The 15,588-nt window shown below is 43.5% G+C and overlaps 2 protein-coding genes across 4 annotated transcripts in view; one reads left to right on the forward strand and one right to left on the reverse strand.

Annotated features, from left to right (window-relative positions):
* Positions 1–15,588, reverse strand: part of LOC133094976 (cytidine monophosphate-N-acetylneuraminic acid hydroxylase) — a 272,381-nt gene that overhangs the window by 204,743 nt on the left and 52,050 nt on the right. The window lies entirely within an intron of this gene.
* Positions 1–15,588, forward strand: part of CARMIL1 (capping protein regulator and myosin 1 linker 1) — a 325,537-nt gene that overhangs the window by 35,743 nt on the left and 274,206 nt on the right. The gene's annotated exons all lie outside the window — the stretch shown is intronic.

Raw genomic sequence — 15,588 nt, forward strand, 5'->3', positions numbered from 1 at the left:
TCCTAGGACTCGGGAATGGGAAGAGCATTAAAGATCATCTAGACCTTTCTGTGCTACGCATGTCTGCCTCCTCCACCCCCAACCTGTACATTCCACGTTTATGCACATGGGTTGCCTGGTCTCTGCCTGTCTTCTATAAATGTCCAGAATTGGAATTACTCCTCGAGGGGAGGATTTACAGCACCTGGTTGCATATAATATAGTCGTTGGTCAATAGAAATGTGGTCATTTACTGCTTTTCTGCCTTTATCCAGCACCCACCTACTGGGTTGCAGGAACTTAGAAGGCGCTATGGTAAAACAAGAAAAGTCTCTGTACTTGATTTGTTCCCAGACTCATGGGCGGACAGGTAGGTAGTCTAGGAGCTCTGGAGGTGAGATCAGAGCTCTGCTAGTAGCCACACCGAATGCTCGAGAAGCGTAAGGAGGGTGTGATTCAGCCTCGGTGAAACCGGGAAGGTTCAGGGGAACGTGGCACTTGAATGAATGAGTAAATTAATGGTAAACGTGTACTGTTACTGTAAACCTCCGGAATGTTACAGCCTGGGTACTTTATGTAAATAGGAAAGGTTAAAGTGATTTTCCAAATAAAAGAACAAAGAAGCCTTCCAAAAATGAAGATAATTGAATCAACAGAACACAACATACATGTAATATGTTACATTACATATTACTCGGGAAAATAAATTTAAGTATTTGATACTGTTTTGAGTCTTTCATTTCTTTCAGTTAATTTTAAAGAAATCAATGTTTTGATGCAAAGGAGTAAATAAGATGATTGTTAAAGTGCTCTGGATTAAACACACACACACACACACACACAACACACACTGTTTAGGTGACCTAAATGTGTGTGCACGTCAGTGAATGCTGCGTATGATTTTCAGTGTTCTTTCCTGCTGTGAGGATGGTATATCACTATGTGTTGAAGTACTTACAATCTATAGATACATTCTGACACTTACAGAAATTATCCCAGAGCAGCTAGGACACTTATGAGGAAGAATGCAGGAGGCAGATGAAAAATAGTTTTCAAGTTTGGCCAATGAAGTTATTAGATACAACCCATGAGAAATGTGTCTAATGGCTCCTGTGGGCATGGAGAAGCTGCGGGAGCATTGGGGCTTTCCCCGAGCTGTCATCTGTGTTTACTGTCAGTGCCAACCTCAGGTCAGAGCTGTATTGATGAACATTTCTTCTCTAAGAAAATAGCTACAGTTGACCCTTGAACGACACAGGTTTGAGCTGCGCGCATCCACTTATATGGGGATGTAAATACTGTAAATACTGCAGTACCACACATCCGGGGTTGTTGAACCTGAGGGTGTGGAGGAGCTGCTTCTGTGTACGGGGAGGCTGACCACACGTTATATCCGGATTTTCCACTGGCCCTAATGCCCACGTCGGTCAAGGTCCACTGTTTTTCAACACAAAGGTGTTGGCATTGGTTAGTAGCACTGCTGCCTAATCTCACATGGGAAGAGGGTTCCCTGGTGAGTTGGGTTGACCCCCTCGACTGTGGATGCCCCAAAGGTGGGAGCCGTTGTATTGCCAGCATTCAGCACACCGTGTGGCCTGTGGACCTTCGTAAACACTTGAGGAATGAGTGTCCCCATCGATTCTAGTTGTGGGAACCTTTCCATGTAAGTTATCAGTAGAGAAAAGACAGAAAGTTGTCTTATTCTCCCTAAAAGCTACACAGGAAAATGCCAGAAGTACAGTGAAGCTGCATTCAACCTTATTTAACGTTTTCCTCTGTCCACCTAGGCGCTCCCTTTGAGTTGCTTGGCCATCAGAATCTTCTATTTTCCATGATCTTGTAAACTTTCCTTTACTACCACAGTCTCTGCATTATAATGATTTGAAAAAATGCTACCTCCAGACTGGAGTGAGATGTTCTTTGATCCAACTGGATTTGGGTGGCGTTACCTGAGTGACAGTCTTAGGCTGAAGCTCTCTAAGGAGCAGGCTTTGTGTTAAGCTCTGATAACTTACTGCTATCACGTAAGCCCAGTTTTTACGTCTCTCTGCCCCTCCTTATCAATATTCAGATAATTCTCACAGGAGTCTCTCTGCCAAATGCGAAGCTAGGATCTTATCTTTGAACAGATCACCATTCCATCCAGTCCAAGGCCCCATCTCTTTGGCTGGGTTGCTCCATTCGACTTCAAAGACAACGTGATGATTTATGGTCTGCATGTACCGAGGGAGGAGACTCGGGGGGAGAGCTAGAGTAGTGATGGTGGGATTAATTTTTTTCCCCCAGGAGCACTCTTTTCCCCTCCCCCTTTGGTGTTTTGCAAATATTACAAGTAATTCCAACTTTGTTTGGAAAGTTTCTCTCACTGTAGCCTGCTGGCTAGGTAGCTCTTGAGTTCCAACAGATGGAAACAGAGAAGTAAAAATCTATTAGGTGGATAGAATCAAAAGGGATGTCTATCTTGTGTTGGATCAATATTTGGAAAAGTATTCGTAGAAAAAAATATTCACAGTGACAGAGGGAAGGAATGGGTAAAAGAAGGTGAACTAAAAAGTATTCCTGAAGCTTGGTTGGTTGTCTTAGTTGAAGCTGACCTTAAGGAATTCGTGGATGGTTGCAAAGATTTTTGAAAACCATAAGTAGTTCCTGGTTATTTTTTCCAGTTTTCCTGACGGCTCCTTTTATGGATAGTCACTAGATTATACACCTGCGGGCACTGGGACTGTTGCATTCATCGTCACATCCCGCCGTGCAAAGCACAGTTTGCTCATTTGCTTGCTTGTCTCATTTTTTCCCCCTCTCGGCCTTCGTTTTCACATGTAAGTGATCAAGTTACAAGAGGGTAAAAGATGGCTCAGGACTTAGGGAACTTTGGTTTTCTAGCTCAGAATAGAAAGATGGAAGAGTAGTGATCAGTTGTAGCAATTAATCATCATGGCAGAAAAAAAAGAGGCACAGAGAAAAGAGAAAAAAGATGAGTATCTGGCTGGCATCCCAAGTCAGCAGTTTGGGAGCCCATGGCTCAGATAATCATCTAACTAGTCATGAATTGTGGAAGTTCACCTCACTTAATGCCCCACAAGGGCGCTGGCCTGTAGGAACGCCTTCTCCTGTCTGCGGCTGCTACAGAGGGTAGCAGACCCCAGGCTGGGGAGTGTGGAGGAGACTTGGGTCCCCCCTGAAGGGAGACCCTCCTGTTTCCACTTACAGAGCTGGGGACGCTCTGACAGCAGTATAGCATCCCTAATGCAAGGTAGTAATTATGTTGAAGAGCGTCGTACCTCACGATTCAATACATTTTATTTTTGGGGGGAGGCTCAAAACACATATCTTTTTTTTTTTTTTTTTTTTTTTAGAATGGGGGATTCTTTTTGTTTGTTTTTGTTTTGTCTATTTTTTATTTATGGCTGTGTTGGGTCTTCATTTCTGAGCGAGGGCTTTCTCTAGTTGCTGCAAGCGGGGGCCACTCTTCATCGCGGTGCGCGGGCCTCTCACTATCGTGGCCTCTCTCTTTGCGGAGCACAGGCTCCAGACGCGCAGGCTCAGTAGTTGTGGCTCACGGGCTTAGTTGCTCCGCGGCATGTGGGATCCTCCCAGACCAGGGCTCGAACCCGTGTCCCCTGCACTGGCAGGCAGACTCTCAACCACTGCGCCACCAGGGAAGCCCCAAAACACATATCTATTGATAGAGGGACTCTCAGGGCAAAGCTCTCGTAGTAAACACACTGGTCAGAAGAAAATGAGAAGTAAATTTCTGGTGTTGGGAAGTTGCTGCTGATTTTTGCAGGATGCTTAAGCGTGGCACGGCAGTCCTAAGACTGTTAAGTGTCACGGTTTCTCATATAAGGCTGAATGTATCTTGCTCTTTATTTAACAGACATTTGAGTGTTTACCTTAAGCCGAGGACTTTCTAGGTGTTGGGAATACAGCAGCAAGCAAAACAAGTCTCAGAGTCCTGTATTGTAGTGGAGAGATGGACAGTGAATGCTTAGATAGATAAACACATGACAGAATCTCTGGTAGTAATAAGAGCCAGGAGGATAGGGGACCCAGTGGGGTGAGGGGTGCTGTTTTAGGGATGGTGGTTGTCAGGAACTTGAGGACATTCAGTAGAGAACTCTGCAGTGAGCGGGGGGAAGCATTCCAGCTGGGGCACAGTGTGACTGGAGGCCCTGGGGTGGAAGTATGCTTGGCCTGATCAAGGAAGCACACGTGTGAACCCCAAGAAGGCTGCTGGGGCTGGTGGAGGGGTAACCAGGGGCTAGGCCACACAGGGCCTTGTCGGCCCTCAGCTTGCTGGATGGTCTCCTCTTGGTTTGCTTTGGAGCCTTTCTCATCCTGCAAAACTGAACCTTTATACCCATTGAATAGCAACTTTCATTTTCTCTGCCCCCTCTGTACCCGGCAGCCACCATTCTACTTTCTGTTTCTAAGAGTTTCACTACTTAAGATACCACATATAAATGGAATCAGTAAGTATTTGTCTTTTGGAGCGTGGGTTATTTCATTTAGCATAAAGTTCATCCATGTCGTCGCATATGACAGGATTTCCTTCTTTCTTGAGGCTGAATAATATTCCACCGTATGAATATACCCCATTTTCTTTGTCCATTCATCCGTTGGCAGACATTTGGGTTGCTTCTGCTGTTGGCTATTGTTACTCTCTTTTGAACCCTGCTTGTGTCAGGCTCTGTGCTAGGCACTGGGATGGGAAAAGAACACGGCCCGGATCAGACCCTCAGGGATGTCACAGTGTCGTCAAGGAGAAAGCAAGTAAATGAACTATTTCCGTGGAGTCCAGGAAGAGCGATGGTGGTGGGAAGCCCAGAGAGTGGCACGTGGTCCACATTTGTTACACCAAACTAAGTGTTGAGGAAAAACTAGAATTAGATTAGGAGGAGATGGTCAGTGGTGGGTTTGCTGAGCAAGGAGACTTGATCTGAGGGGAAACAAATTTGGTTACAGAATTGCAAGAGAAGAATCCAGGGAGTGGTGACAAATGTAGCTGGAAGCATCAGCCGCAGCTAGGAAAAGCAAGTCAGGAAGGACTCACGTGCCACACTGAGGAATGTATAGAGTTTTTCTTGAAGGCCCCTGGGAGCTATCAGAGGATTATAAACAGAAAAGTGATAACAGACTTTAGGAGGAATATATCAGTGGCACTGTGATTACAGAATACTGCTGTGAATGCTCATGATGTATTATTTTACTTATTCCTCAAAAAATATTTGCTAAATGAGCAAGCATGGAGTAGGCCTTCTATCAAGGATCAGAGAAGAGCAGACACTATTTGGGGGGTTGGGGGTGCAGGTTCCTTTGAGCTTTGTGATCATTTGCTTGATTTATTACTGAGTATCAATGGAGACCAGTTCCCTGAGCTGTGCCCTGAGATGAGGTTTCCACCACCATGTGGTGGAGACTTCGTTGAAACTTGAATATTTGCCATTACGTGACGCAGGAATATATATTCTGTGAAAGGGTGTTGACATATTGTCATACACCATGAGTTGTTTAATACGGAAATGTTTTGTAAAAGTGTCATCTGGTGGGAAGGCTGATATTTAGTTATCTTAAAAAAAGTACTGGACAAGACAATCTACCTTCAGATTTCAGGGTTCTGCTGTGGGTCTTTTTTTGTGGAAATGATTTGTGTTCAGCCGTATTTTTTCCACCCCCTACAGCTCTCATATGGTATTGCTTTGACTTGTTTGGAACATAATTAACTTGTCCTAAAGAGACGGATTCAAATAATCTGGAAGGTGGTTTGATTACGTTAGCTAGAAATTTGAAGTCATTGTCTTCTCTTGTTATAAGGTTTGTTATTTATTCATTCATTTATCTATCCATTTATATAATAGGAATTTATTCGGTATGTACTACGTATATATAGCAGGCCCTGTGCTAGGTATACAGCAAGTATGACACATATGGCTTGACTAGCCATCTAGACAGTGAGGCAGACAAACAAATAAATACATACACATTAATTGTGGCAAGGCTAAAAACTGTCAAAAAGGGTGTAATGATAAGGAATTTGGAGTGGGGTGGGGGGTTTTGTAGGGTAGTTAGATGAGACATTTTTGAGGTGGTGACATTTAAGGTAATGCCTGAAGGAAAAGAGAGAACAGTCAAGAGAGAAGAGTGAGGGGAAGGGGCTTCTAGGCAGATCCAGCAGAATATGCAAAGGCCTTGAGGAAGCTTGTGGTTTTAGGGGACCTAAAGGGGCACTGAGGCTAGAGCACGATGGATCAGAGAAGCCACACTGGACCACATACACTGTGGTAACTAAGGAGTTTGGATTTATTTTCAAATAACACAATCTGATATGTTTAAAATGATGACTGAGGCTTCTTAAGTAGAGAATAAATTAGAGGGAGGCAAGACAGTGGGACAACCAGTAATTTAGGTGTTCCTGGGTAGGGAGGTGAGAGATAATGACTTGGTGTAGGGTGATGGTTCTCAAAGGTGTTCTCAAGATCAGCAGTAGAATCACCTGGGAACTTATTAGTAATGCAGATTCTCAGCCTTATCGCACGCCTACTGAATCAGAAACTCTAGGGGGTGGGGTGGGACCCAGCAATCTGTGTTTTAACAAGCCCTCCAGATGATCTGATGCACGGAAAAGTTTGAGAACCGCTGGTCTCAGGATTGCTAGAGGAGGTGGTGAGAGGTGGACAGATTCGGGATGTGTTTGGAATATAGAAGTAGTAGGACTTGCATATGAGAGTTGAGGAAAATAAGAGGAATCAGTGATGAGTTTGAGAAACTGGGTAGGTAGGGACCTTGTTCAGTGTGATGCGGGAGACTGGTGGGTTGGGAAAGGACATAACTTCAGAACACATTGAGTTTGGGATGCCTTTGAAATGTCCAAGTGAAGATGTTGGCCTTTGGTGGCAGTATGAGCGTATAGCCCAGGGAAAGGTTTAATTTCAAGAAAAATGTTTGGGACTTGCCGGTGTACAAGGGAGTGTTTGAAGCAAGCTGCTCCTCGCTGTGTGCAAACCAGCTCTGAATGAGCATTTTGTAGTCCTGAAAAGGAGTAGCATATGGGCTTCAACAGCCGGTCATATTTTCTTTTATTACATATTCAAAACAACATCCAAGATTAAAAAAAAAATTTCCTGGCAACTAGCGTAACAGGAGGCAATAAAAATTATTACTGGCTGTTGATATGGGCTACTGTGTGTTTTAAGTTGTGTTTTTGCATCCAACTTCGTGGAATTGCCAGTGTTTTAGTTAATCTGTCACTGAGCAAATTTATATTAATGAGTAAGAAGAAGAAAACGAGATTTATCACTTGTGTATCTCTTCAAGCTTCTGTTCGGTACAGTCAGTATTTCAGAATTTTGTACTTTTGACGTTTTGGGTCATAAACTATAAAATGTTGGGGCTGAAGGGGGAGGGGGGTTGAGGGAGGGATGGAGTGGGAGTTTGGGATTAGCAGATGTAAGCTTTTATATAGAGAATGGATAAACAACAAGGGCCTACTGTATAGCACAGGGAACTATATTCAGTATCCTATGACAAACCATAATGGAAAAGAATATAAAAAAAGAATGTAGATATTATATGTGTAACTGAATCACTTTGCTGTACAGCAGAAATTAACACAACATTGTGAATCAACTATACTCCAATTAAAAAAAAAAGGAAAGAAAAAGGGAAAACAATGCTGGGGCTGGAGTGGGAGACTGGGCTTGGGGAGAGAAAAGAACATTTGAGTACCGTTTATGGTTGGAACCATTGATTTATTATTTCATCTCATCCCCACTGTGAGGCAGGCGGGATTTCCTCATTTGTAGCTGACGAAATGAGAGCATAAAGAAAATTTCTGTTTAAACCCACGTTTAAAATGGATCTTTCTTCTATGCCAAGCTTGTGAGGGCAAAGTAGGTGTGAGAGCGGAGTGTGGGACAGGGCTCACAGAGTGAGTTTCTCCAGATAAAGCCAGAGGCGTCCGCAAGGGATAAAGGACCAGTGAGGTACTTTATCTTATTTTGTTTTTTTAAAAAATATTTATTTATTTATTTGGCTGCGCCGGGTCTTAGTTGTGGCACAAGGGATCTTTAGTTGCGGCATGCGGGGTCTAGTTCCCTGAACAGGGATGGAACCCGGGCCCCCTGCATTGGGAGCATGGAGTCTTAACCACTGGACCAGGGAGGTCCCTAATGAGGTACTTTAAAGGAGACTGAGCCATGGCAAGGCGCTTAAGTTTAGTTTCCCTGGCAGGTACCTCACAGAACAGAAAGGACTCTTTAGATGCTCAGTGTTGGGCTTGGTCCTTAAAGATGGACCTGGGAGTTCTCTAGATAGTCCTGTGAATCTTATGTTAAAGCAGCTACAGACCAGGTGCTTCTTTGGGCATTTCATTAAAAGCTTCCTTTCTATTTTGATGTTTATTTACCTTTTGTGTGCATGTTTATTTACCTTTTCTTTCCTCTAGAGCTGGAAGGCCTTGTTCCTTTCCTATAGAAGTTCCATCTCTGTGAGTGCAGATGTCTCAGCCTCCTCACCCATTCTCTCTCAAGTTCCACTATACGAACTTGGGATCATTATCTCTCTCTCTCTCTCCCAGACTTATCTCGGGTTCTGTGGGCCTTTGGAGCAGTTCCCTGTAGACTCCATTTGCCTTCACCTCTCCCCTGGCTCCTGGTGGAAACAGTGGTTGAGGTGATTAAGCTGAAATGTGGGGGGAAACTCTCCTGGAATGAAGAGCTGGATGAAACTCCTGTTGGTTAACATGGATGCTTTAATCCAGCTGTTCTGGAGCCCGGGGTATCGGGTGTTGGGCCTTACAGTTGGTGCCAGTCTTAGAGAGTCATATGTATTTTCAGTCACAAAAGATCTCTCTGTCATGTTGGAGAAGACAAAAGTTTATAAGAATCAGTGGGCCACTGAAAATGACAATGGGTAGCTTAGACGGAAAGCAGATGTCACCAGCTAGTGGCCTGCAGCCTATTCTAATGTGCTTTAAGTACACAGAGTTTTAAAAAAAATTAAATTGGTTGCCAGTATTTACAAATTGGGAGATTTCAGTCATATATCTCAGTTCCAGCCGCTCTTGAGAACTTAGACCTTGGAATCAGGCCTACGTCTGTGCCTAACACAGATCAGAAGAGGTAGTGACTGGCCCAACACCACCTTGGCCTCTGTACACATTTGGGTTCCCTGACCCTCACCCTAAGTGATCAGGACATGATGTGTTTGGAAATGTGTATTATCCTTGCCAAAGCACAGGCTGAGAAGTCTTCTCATCTAAGAGGCATTGCTGGTGTTCAGGTCAAGATATGAGTAAGAGGAAACACGTGTTTAAATGGAGCACATAAGGGATCTTTTGGAGAAGTTCAATGAGAGAACTGATCATCTCTTCCGTCATATCTAAGTACAGATCCCTTCTTGTTTCAGCCCGGATTTTTCAAAGATATTGACAGTATCTTAGTAGTTCTTGTTGCATGTGTGTGTTTTGAAAGATAGGGTTGAGAAAAACAATGAGAAGAAAGGATATTTTTACCCCAAAGAGTTGTTCAGGCTGTTCAGTGTATATGAAGGTATGTAGAAAGTTTCAATCTCTAGTCCGGGCATTAGCTCATTATTATTAATCTAAGCAGACATTCTTTTTAAAAAAAAATTAATTAATTAATTAATTTTTGGCTGTGTTGGGTCTTCGTTGCTGCGCATGGGCTTTCTCTAGTTGCAGCGAGCGGGGGCTACTCTTCCTTGCAGTGCACATGCTTCTCACTGGGGCGGCTTCTCTTGTTGCGGAGCACGGGCTCCTGGCACACGGGCTCAGTAGTTGTGGCTCGTGGGCTTAGTTGCTCCGCTGCATGTGGGATCTTCCCGGACCAGGGCTCGAACCCGTGTCCCCTGCTTTGGCAGGTAGATTCTTAACCACTGCGCCACCAGAGAAGTCCCCTAGCAGACATTCTTTGATATGAGTTGTTTAATGGTGAACTTGCGAAGAGTATGTGATTCTATTCAGTATTGGGGATTTGTGGTTAAAATAACCCATTTGTGCACATTGAGGCACACAGTTGTAGGGCAGGAAATTGAAGGTCAGGAGTAGAGAGGGAAGTCGGAGAAGAAGTTTCATTCTGTAGTTAGTTTAGCAAACACCAGTGAGGTGCCTGTGATGTGTTGGGCCCAGTGCTACTACCAGGGGTAGGAAGATAAGCAAAACAAAAAGAACATGCAGACTCTAACGGATAATCTCAGTATCATGTAGTAAGAGGTGTGCCCACAGTGCTGTGGGGTGACAGACTGGCCCTTGGCTTAGTTCAGAGCTAGATGGATGTTCCCCTGGGAAGTTGACGCCTGAGTTGAGCCTGAGTTGAGGCTTGAAGGCTAAGAGTTAGTGACAAGTGGGAAAAGAATTTAATGTACGAAGTATAGTTTGGGGTTAAGTCATGGAGGGCTTTCTAGAACATTTTAAGGAGTCCAGAAAGAAGGGGAGACATCAGGTTTACACTTGACCCCAGTGTGGTCATGGGCTTACAGTATGGCAGGGCTGGAGGCTGGGAGACCTGCTAAGTTGTAACCAAGTCAGAAAATCCTTTTTGGTTTTAGAAGACAGGTGAGGATGGGACCTAGAATGGCCTAGGCCATGGTTTACCTGCTGCCTAAGGTGAACACTTCTCAGAGGTGCTGGCTCTTTGCCATTTTGAAGGACTGGTTCAGATGCTCCATTATAGACTTGGAAAGATCGAGGATTGTTGATCAGTCTTATCATTTTGCTGAGCTCTTAAATTATAGTTTGTATTTTAAGGTTTTTTTTTGTTTGTGTGTTTTAGATAGGGGAGGGAGGACAGAACTTATTGTAATATAATTTTGCTAAAAGTTTTGCAGAAGTGAATCATGTTTATCAAGATAAATTATACAAGAAGTTTGTTTGATTCTAACATTGTTTCTACGGGAAATCAGTCTTCAACAAGGGGAAGCAAGCTTCCTGGGAGGAGGTAGGCAGCATCTCTTCCGCCCATGAGGACCCTGAGGAACGAAGCCTTGCCACTGCTCGCCCTCTGGGGTCAGTTCATTCTGGGCCCCCTCCACCCTCTTGCTGTCAGAACCATTTTTCTTCTGTTTGTTTTAGTATAAAAGCTGAAGAAGTCACTTGTTCTCTGTTACATGCAAGGACCTCATCAGTGGGTGGGGGAACAGCCCTCCACAAAATATTCTGGGGAAGGACTGTGTGTTCCTGGGGCACCACTGCTGTCATAGACGCCTCACGAGTGAGGCTGACCTGTTGTAGACTAAGGAGATTTTGTGAGTACTAAAGTCCCATTAAAATTTCGTTCAGGCTGTCATCACCGGCTCTCCAGGCAAACTTCAGCAGCCTTTTAACTACTAGCCCCATGGCCTGTGGCCTCACTCTGATCCTCTGTCTGCACAGCTGCCCCAGTGGCTTTCTGAAATGCAGATCCAAGCGTATCATTCCCTGCTTAAAATCCTTCAACCATTTTCCAAAGCTAATCAGTGGAGGCCAGAAGCCGACAACGTTGGTCATCTGTCTGACCCTGCGGCCTTTACTCTTTCTATTCTGCCTCACCGCCTGGCAGGACCCAGAGGACTGTCCCCCAGGTAGTCAGAATAGAGTCCCCTTTGTTATTAGATTTCTAGAAAACTACCTGGCTGGACCCGCCCGGAAGAAGCTCCTTAAATTTTTAATGTCTGTCTTTGGCTTTTAGCAAAAGTTGATATGAGAAGCTGAGTGTGAAGGACATGTCCACATTTTTTGGTTAAAGGAATAATCAGTCCATTTTCCTATTCTGTGCTTCATTAAGGACCCGTGGATATTTTTGAGTGAATAGCTTCTATGCTAAATTTCTGTTAGCATTTAGTGCCAGGAAAAACAAACTTTTCTCATTTAAAAAACTTGCCTGCTTCCTTTTAAAAAATCAATTAGTTAAAATAACACTGTGTTTGCTTTTTGCCTTTGTTGCCAGGACTCTCAGCGCTAAAATTTTCAGTCATAATAATCATAAAAGCCTAAGTAGTGGTTGAACTGGCGGTCTGCTGTTTTTGTCTGCCCAGCCCAGCAGCCCTTTCCCAGTTTATTCATTTGTTTGCAAATATTTATTGCGTTGTTGTCCTGTGCTTGACCACAGCGATTAGTCCAGGAGGTGGACATGTGACCCAAGCAAGAGTCCTAACTGGGGTCTTTGGAAATACTGCCCTGGAGAGAGAGGCAGTATTTCAGTTGGAGAGACTGTGTGGTACCCCCTCCGCTGCCTGTGCCTTGATCCTGCTACACAGGAGGAAACCTTTCTGAATAGCGGAGGATGAGGTCCTCACCCAGGAAAGCCGAGCTTTGTGGAAAGACCCCTTCCCTGCTGTTTGCTATGCTGTGTCTCTTGGACTGCCAAGGTTCCAAAGTGTTAAATGAATAGAACTTTATTTGGTCAAACAAGTTTAAAGAAAGAGGTTTATTGATGGCAGAACTTGTCAGAGCCTTTAATATTGAATGTGTTTTGCGCCTCTTCCAGAGGGGGATTAGTAAAGTACGCAGTATTTGCCAAACTTATTTAACTGTGGGTTTAAAAAAAGAAGTGAAACACCTATAAGTATCCCATCTTTACAAATGAGGAAACTGAGTCCCACATAGGTTAAGAGACTTCCTGAGGTCATACAAGTCAGGGCTGGTCTGGAAGATAAACTCAGCTTTCCTGTCTTTGACATTCATTTCCCCGTCATGTGTGGGTTGTCATATAAGAACGCTTGTCTCTGTGAACCATATGCCATGGTCTGAATGTGTTTGTTTTTTAAATTGCAATTTGCATTGCAACTTGTGCCTCTGATTCTTGTATTATTACTCAGGCCTTCTCTATAGGTGAGCGGCTAATCCTCAGAAATCCTGGAAAGCACGCAGTTCGATCGATTTGATTTTGTTGTAAGGAATGTATAACAACTCTGGGTTCCTGGCTTTAAATGATAAGGATGTGTTAAATTATGAAGATGATATGAGGTCTCTGGACGTTCCACGTTCTAGACAGTGTCATTAGGCAGTTTCCATTTTGATGCAATGTCTGTTAAAGAGATCTATTTTCTGAGAGTGCGGTTGTACTCTTATTTTTAATCTTTGTGATTTTTGTGAAGCTGTGTTTGTTGTAAACACTTGTTGAAAATAAGCTAATAGAGAAGTAGGATGAAGCATTTTACTGATTCTGACACGCCTCCAGCTGAGAAATGGCGGGCAGAGACTCAATGAGAAGGAGACCTATAGCTCATTTCTAGCCTGATTACAGAGGACTGAGCAGCGAGTGGCCACGTGGGCTGCCGCAGTCACCCCGCTGGGGGGTGGCAGAGCGGGGGCTGAAGCTGTGCTCTGTGGGTTCATGTGCAATGCTCTTTCCCTCGCCTCGTGTTGGCATCTGTATTTTTGTTTATGATCTCTAGGTTTCCACATCACCTACGGGTCATTAAAGTCATTTTATATGGAAGATATGCACACCTTTTACATGAAGATTGTGCATGTCTAAATTATTCATTCCTGGCAGATCTCCATGCTGTCATGTTGCTATGATCGTTGGTCGCTTGACCATTCCCACCACCTCCATTAGATCCTCATCACTTTTCTCTTGAATTGCTTCTCAACTTGCCTCCTTGCTTCCTAGTTCACCCCCTTTCCACCCATCCTCTGTATTCCCAGGAGGAAAAACCCTTCACTCACCCCCCTTCCCGCCCATAGATTTCAGGTGTTGTTTTCTGACCCCTGCTTCCCTTTCCAGCCACGTCTCCTGCCCCTCGTTGTGTGCATCCTTAGTCCCAGCTTTAGCAACTACTTGCTCTATGGATGAGAAGAGGTTTCTTGCCTCCATGCTCTTAGGTAGCATTAACCTCTGACCGAAATGCCTCCCTCTCCCCATTCCATCCACTTCATCCTTCAGGACTCGGCTCCTGAGTGTGTTTCTCTAGGAAGCCTTTCCAGACGCAGCCACCTTCCCATCAGCCTGCGAGCAACTTAGTATAACATTATGGTGAAGAGTGTGAACTGTAGTCCCAGGTGGCCTGGGTTCAAACCCGTGCTGTACTGGCTCCACGCTGTGTGACATTGGACAGGTCACTTAACCTTTCTGTGCTTCAGCTCTGTCACCTGTAAAATGGTTATCTCCTAGGATTGTTTTTAGGATAAATGAGTTAATGCATGTAAATCACTCATGAAAACACCTATGCTTAAGTCCTATTGATTATTATTTATATTTTCAATCTAGTATTATTATTATTAGCTTTTATTAAGAGTAAAAAACTACTCTCATTCCATTTTTATACTCTCAAGCCCCTTTCATAGTGCACGGTACCTGGTAGGCACTCAGTAAATGTTGCCTACCTGAATGAGTGAACCAAAACAATCAATAAACAGAGCACCTATTTCAGTGTTTGTCAAGTTATGCCCAGCTGTGTTCCAGAAAAGGATTTATTTCAATCACTGTTTTAGATGCATCCTTTTAGGAACAATGTATAGATATAAACTTTAATATCTGTATCTTCCTCAGACTCAGGAGTCATTTAGAATTACATTTTTAAAATTCTGTTCTTTCACTAACAGATTTGTAGTGTTGGTACAGTTGCCCTTTAAAAGACAGTGTATAGATTGGATGTAAAAAATATCATGTTTAAATAAACTGTATGCCTGCTCTAGTAAGTGAAGTGCTTCTTTGTAAAGGCAGTCATTGTGCTGGATTATGATGTCATAAAGTTTAAAGAGACAAATGCTTATCATGATTTGTGCCTTTAAAAAAATGTAGAGCTATTCAGATACATCTCTCTACTTCCTTATTATGCATCTCCACTTCTGAGTTAATGAATGTCTTGCTGTGAGTCAACCATATATCCGTTCAAGATTCAAGTATTGATGGTTCAGCGTCCAGTATTCACTCCAGTATATTTGCACTCGGTCTCATTTCTCCACAACTATTTAAAACCCAAATAACATTTACAAGCTAAGGGTCTTAATTTCTTTATTTTTTACGTTTCTGTTTATTCATTTGTATTATGGTAACTGGGCACCTTTCTTCTGACCTTGATTATCTCACCTCTATTTTAAGGAAGCTGGAAGGAAACTGAGATCTGGACCACCTCTAAAAAACTGAATGTCAAGTCAGTTGTCCAGTCACACAATAGTATAAGTAGCCAACATCCTCTAAAAGATTCCATGCCCATAATGGCATCATTAACATTTGAACTGCGTGGAGTTGTTCTCTGAAAGGTGCCATACAGAAAACACAAGGAGGGGGGGCGGCGATCGTGGTGGTGATGGGTCAGAGGTTCTTCAAGTGAACTGAATGAGGCCAGCGGCGAATGAGGACAGCCCAGTGAGTGATTCCTTTGTTCCACGGTGAAACAAAATACTCGAAAATGTTCTTGTAACAAAGAGTGTTGTTTGCTCAGAGTGGACATGATGTAGTGAAGAGTTTTTGAAAACTTCCATTTGGTGACTAATATTTTGACTCAGTAAAGATATTAAAAAAACACTTCTTTAACCACAAGGTCTTCGTGTGTAAAGAAGGTTATTATAGTTATAAATACTCAGTAGTGTTTAACGTGATAGGAGGGTACCCCACTGGCTGTGGCTGTACACTGCTGCATTCTGTCCCCAGGACTTTTGTCCCCTGGGAG

Source organism: Eubalaena glacialis, chromosome 7, assembly GCF_028564815.1.
Source record: "Eubalaena glacialis isolate mEubGla1 chromosome 7, mEubGla1.1.hap2.+ XY, whole genome shotgun sequence".
Lineage (NCBI taxonomy): Eukaryota > Metazoa > Chordata > Mammalia > Artiodactyla > Balaenidae > Eubalaena > Eubalaena glacialis.